Consider the following 6000-nt stretch of genomic DNA (forward strand, 5'->3'; position numbering starts at 1 on the left):
AAGTTGTAGCTACAGTGTGAGGACCTTATCAAAGACAGGCAATCTTGAGCCAACTCCCCGAGGCTTTGGAGCGTCAGAAGTAACTGATCTGCCGCCCCAATGGCATTATCGCTACAATCCCTCTGTTGCTACATAAACTTTAAAGACGCGGGCATTTTTTCCTTTTCTTTTCTTTCATGGGGTTGCACAATAAATGCAACGGCGCGTTTCAAAATAGCACGTGTAATATGGACAAATATGATTTTTTTTTTTTTTTTTTAGGGGGGTGGCTGGGGGGCAAACATCCTGCAGAGTAATGAAAGTTTCATTGAACCGCTGCAGGATTCAAAGATACTGAAGGGAATTCCCAACAATGGAAACGTGTGTTTTGACTCAAGGACAGTCACTTTACCATCTCTAGTGCTTATAAAGATACAGTGTGTTGCCATAGGAAAGGAAATCACAGTGCTGTTATCACTCCACAGCTCCTACCAGTGGCTTAGAAGGGCACGTGCATACACAGCAGATTAAAACATCTGCTCACTGTGGATAAGTTCACTGACAGATGTTATCACATCATTTAAGCAGCACAAGAATAAGTCCTCTTTGCACTTCTGACTATGCAGCTCTCTACTCCTTAACTGCACTGTTGAGATAACACGAAAAGGGGGTTGGAAAGCAGCTCAGGCAGCCAAAATGTCCATCAAGATGGACATTTTAGAAGCTGCACTTCCTTTATTTGTACCGTGGTGGCTACAGTAGTGTTGATAGTGTTTATTGGACAGACTCAGTGGTGTTTTGGAGGGGTCTTTAGTGTTCAAATGAGCCACCACAGGGGACCCTTTGTGCAAGATGCCTGCCTATGTTCTTGAAAGAGAGACAGTAGGTGTCTGTGTGTGTCCTTGTTGTCTCAGCGGACAGGGATCCAAAAAAGAAGGAAAAAAAAGTACAGTACAAAGATGGAAACCACTTTGATCAGCCTGTTTGCTAAAGGTGCTTTGAGACTTTCTCCCTTGATGCCTCTTTTCCCATCAAGGTTAATAAAAGAGAAAATTGGAAGAGGCCATGATGACTAAGGGATTACTCATCATTCAAAGGCCACTTTACCGCCTTCAAATTCTGTCACATCCTGCACATTCCCATTGTGTCTATTTCAAACACGCTATCCCGGCAAAAAGTTGAACAGCCGTGTAGCCCAGCAGATACTCCTACAGTTTCTCAGGGAGGACATATGGAAAATTTGTCATGTAAACTCAACCAGCTTTATGAGGAAGCTGTAACACTTGAAAAGCAATGAATAAACACTGGAATTGGGTCAAAAGAATAAACTGCCACCAAAATCTGTGTGTTTGATGAAGGAGAAAACCCTGTCCCATGAAAGACATTAATAATAATAATAATAATGAGTCAGACTTGGAGCGAGAGAAATGTTAGCACAAGCACAATTTCTTATCTCACAAAAATCTACATAGCAGAGGTCTCTGTGCAGGTTATACAGGTCATCTGGGTAATATACCAACAGCACCTCTGACAGAGTGAGTCTTTGTTAACTTTGGACAGCCAGGGCTGACCTCTGACAGTAAACACATCAGGGTGGAAGACATCACCAGGGTGATGGTAGGGACCCCCTGCCGGTACCAGGGGCCAGTTGGACCCTCGTGTCCTGCCTCTTCAACCCCCTCCGTGGTTCAACTGGTCGGATTTTCCCTGCTGCCCCTCAGGAGCTGACCTCAGGTCTGTGACCAGCCAGAGACCGGGGCTGCCCAGGGGTTTCTGTCTCCTATAAAAAGATCTTTGAAAAGAGAGGCTTCAAGGGGAGAGGTTATGGGATGTAACTGTCTCTCTTTATGGGCAGATATTATTACAGGGACAGGTCAAATTCAGACCTGCTACAAAGAGCTCTATAAATAGAGACGGTTGGATTGGGAGGGAGGGGGAGTCACATAAATCAGGTGTAAGCCCATTACTTCTTTAATGTTGACTGCTTTTTTCTCTCCATGCGCAACATGGATCTCAATACTTCACCTTAAGTCATATTTGATGGGAAACATTCTGACAAATGAAAGACTGAGAGCATTTTTCTCCCATATCGGCTTCTCTTCATTGGCTCCCTGTTAAATCCAGAATCAACTTTAAATTTACTTTATCTTTCTCCTCACACACAAAGTCCTGAATAATCAGGCCTCATCTTATCTTGAAGACTTCATAGTACCATATCACACCAGTAGAGCACTTTATTCTCAGAGTGCTGGGATATTACTTTCTGGGATATTTAAAAGTAGAATGGGAGGCAGCACCTTCAGCTTTCAGGCTGCTGTTCTGTGGAATCAGCTCCCAGTTTGGATTGGGAGACACTCTGTCTACTTTTAAGATTAGGCTTAAAAAATGAGCTTTTTGATAAAGCATATAATTAGGACTGGATCAGGTGACCCTGAATCCTCCCTTAATTATGCTGAATAAGCGTCGCCTGCTGAGAGTTTCTTCTTCACTCACTATGTGTTTATACACCTCTCTGCATTTAATATTAATTATTAATCTCTGGCTCTTTCACAGAATCTTTTATCTTATCGTTCCCCCCCCCCTTACCCCCATCCGGTCACAGCAGATGGGTTACCTCTCCCTCTCCTCTTCCTGTTAAAAGGGAGTTTTTCCTTCCCACTGTCGCCAAGCGGTTGCTCATAGGAGGTCGTCTGATTGTTGGGGTTTTCTCTGTGTTACTGTATTTGCCTTACAATATAAAGCGCCTTGAGCCGACTATTGTTGTGATTTGGTGCCATATAAATAAAACTGAATTTAACTTTAGAGGACAGGAAAGTTTTTCTTTTTTTTTTATGGATGGGTTATGAGTAGCCTTGGGCTGCCCCAACTGCTGATGGCCACTTCAGCTGTAGCTATAAACACTAAGAGTGTGTGCGTGTGTGCGAGTCCACCGGTGCTGTCCTCTCTGCGCAGAAGCTCTGTGATTACTAACTGCTCTCAATTACAGTATTGTGTGCTGTTCCTTTTCGGCTCGGGGTTAAACTCTTTGCAGACCCCTTTGAAGTACTCATCCCTTTATCTCAAGCCAGAGCCAAGAATTTGGGGGAGGACAATGGAAAATGAAACCAAGAGGGAAGCTTACGGCAATTATCAACCAGGGCCATGAGGTGTAAGTCAGCTCTCACAGACAGAGAGGGAGAGAGAGAACAGATAAAGAGGCTAACCAATGTAGGACAGGGGGTTACTGTTTCAAGTTTGTTTGGTGTGTACACACTCCAGGCAACAAGCGACTGCCGAGAGAGGAAATGGAGGCCACCTCTTCAAAGCAGGTGACAACTGGGGGGGCAATGGTCTCTAAAGGAAGCAAGAAGCTGATGAGAGAGGTGCAGCAGTGTTGATGGTGGTGCAAGGTGTCCACACACAACTTAAGGAAGGACCAAGATGAGTAAAGGTGGAGAACGATGGAGAAGAACGGTGGGAGAAGTGCTGTTGTCAGCAGAATCAAATAGCATGCAGTGAGCTGGGGAAGATACAATTAAAGTGTGGAGTTAAGACAGGCTTTGAAGTTGGACATGGTGCATAATACCCTTAAAAGTTAAGGAAGGGCAACAATTCACCAGTTTGTTATGGGGCTGTTTTGAAAGAGGAAGAGGAGGAAGGGAGGGGAAAAAGAGTGCGAGTTGTGGAGGGGGTTTGTTTTTGAAAGGGTTCAGTTTGAGGGGAGTAAAGTTGGATTTCAAGCACCAATTGGCCCCAGAAGGATGTATTTTTTTTATTTTTTTTATTTGCAAAACAGAGAATGTAAAGTGCAAGTGGGAGTCTGCGCCTACGTGTGAATTATGATGATGGGGAGGAGTGTGTGAAAAGAACAGAAGTAGGGAAAGATAAACGTATCCCAGAGAGCAGAAAAGGGGAAGTGAGACAGGTGAAAGAGAAAAGACTATGAAATAGGCAGGGAACTGGAAGGTAGGGAAGACAGAGAAGAAATAAAAGAGGCAAAGGGGGGGAGCGTGTTGGAGGTTATTTATTGGTTTTTTCCCCTCGTTTTAATCCCATTTTGCGCTTGACTTTTAAGTCTAACAATGTATAGAAACAATGTCGGATGCACCGTCTAATCCCGTTTGGGCCATGAAGCTCACTCCACAGTGACAGTAATGACTTTCATTTCCTCTGCTGCTTGCACTGAAGCACCATGCAGACACTTCACAAGCTGGACGCCCCAGTTCTACCATGCTTGACAGGACAGTGATCCGTCTCTGAATCAGTCTTAACCTAACCCCCCCACTCATCCCTAATTTATCACTTTAACCCCGTCTTCCTCTTTCCTGACTTGGAGATGTAGGGTTCCCCCCTCCTCTGACCTGTGAAGGTGATTAACTTGCTCGTCCATTCATCAGATGCCAGATTTTATCTTTATCCCCACTTCCTGTTCCTCCATTAAAAGGGTGTGACATATCAACAGAGTGTGTGCCATGGCAACGGGGGCATGCTATGATGAGGGCTAAAACGCTCAACGAGTGTCTGTTTTTAACTCCTGGAAAAGTCTGATGTTGTTCATCTGTCAGATGTTAGTCCAAATCCAGAGAAGAAATACCAAGCTATCACATTGTCTGTGCAGGCAAATACACATGGCAATCAGATCAAGGCTGAGATACTTAGACATCCCCTTTTAGGACTGCAGCTACTAACAAGCACATCAAAACTATTTAATAATAAAACTCTTCTGAAACCACTTTTTAATGACAAAACTAAAAGAAGCCCAATTTCTGCTTTGAAAACCAATTGACATAAAATTTTATATCAACAGTTCTGGGTCTCCTTTTAGTTTCATAAGTTGACAATAACATTATGACATAATTCAAAAAGATGGCTGTCTGGATACCAACGTACGGCTCTTTTGCCTTCATAACTGCGTTAATTCATCATGATTCAACAAGTCGGTGGACACATTCCTCTGAGATTTTGCTCCATATTGACATGACAGCATCACGCAGTTGCTGCAGATTTGTCGGCTGCACACAACGGGAATCTTCTGTTCCACCACATCCCAAAGATGCTCTATTGGTTTGGGATGTGGACTCACTGAGGACATAAAGAGATGGACATGGACAGCAGCAATACTCATGTAGGTTTGGTGTTTAAACAATACTCAGTTGGCACTAAGGGGCCCAGAGTGTGCCAAAGAAATCTCCCCCACACCATTAAACCACCAGCAGCAGCCTGGACAGTCGATACAAGGAAGCATGGATCCTAAACTGTAGCCTTAGTTTCTTATTCTTAGCTAATAGGAGAGGCAGCTCTTCTGCTGCTGTAGCCCATTTGCTCCAAGGTCTGCCATGTTGTCCATCCAGAGATGCTTTTCTGCATTCCTCAATTGTAATGACTGGTTATTTGTGTTACTGTTGCCTTTCTATCAGCTTGGCCATTCTCCTCTGGCATCAACAAGGCATTGTCACTCAGAGGACTGCTGCTTACTGGAGATCTTCTTTATTTTTGGTATCTGTAAACCCTAGAGATGGTTGTGTGGGAAAATCCCAGTACATCGTGAGTTTTTGAAATAGTCAGACCACCATTCAACATTCAAAGTCTCTTAAATCACCTTTCTTCCCCATTCTGATGCTCGGTTTGAACTTCAACAGGTCATCTCCACCATGTTTACATGCCTACATGCACTGAATAGCTGCCATGTGATGGACTGATTAGATATTTGCATTAACTGAAAAAGTAAAACAGATGGAAAAAGACTAAATGTGGGCGGGTGCATGTGCTTCTTTATAAGCTTTATTGCTTAGCATTAATGCGCCATGTGCACCTTATTTAAACATGAATGGTGCGATGGTGTCAGCAGCGTCAGAGTACACAAAGTACTTGTGAGGATGAGGAAGGTGTAGATTCAATATAATGTGATGGAAGAGCTTTTATAGACCAACTAGATGATCTAACAGCCCTGCCATGCCAGTCATTCCCCCAGGACAGTGGGAGTACCGTGACAGCACAGAGAAAATCCAAGGTAAATTATCCAAAAGCCTGCAAAGGTTTGAA

The sequence above is a fragment of the Copadichromis virginalis genome, linkage group LG4 (genome assembly GCF_057382275.1).
Source record: "Copadichromis virginalis isolate Kocher_CV1m ecotype Utaka linkage group LG4, C_Virginalis_male_GT1.1, whole genome shotgun sequence".
In the NCBI taxonomy this organism is placed as follows: domain Eukaryota; kingdom Metazoa; phylum Chordata; class Actinopteri; order Cichliformes; family Cichlidae; genus Copadichromis; species Copadichromis virginalis.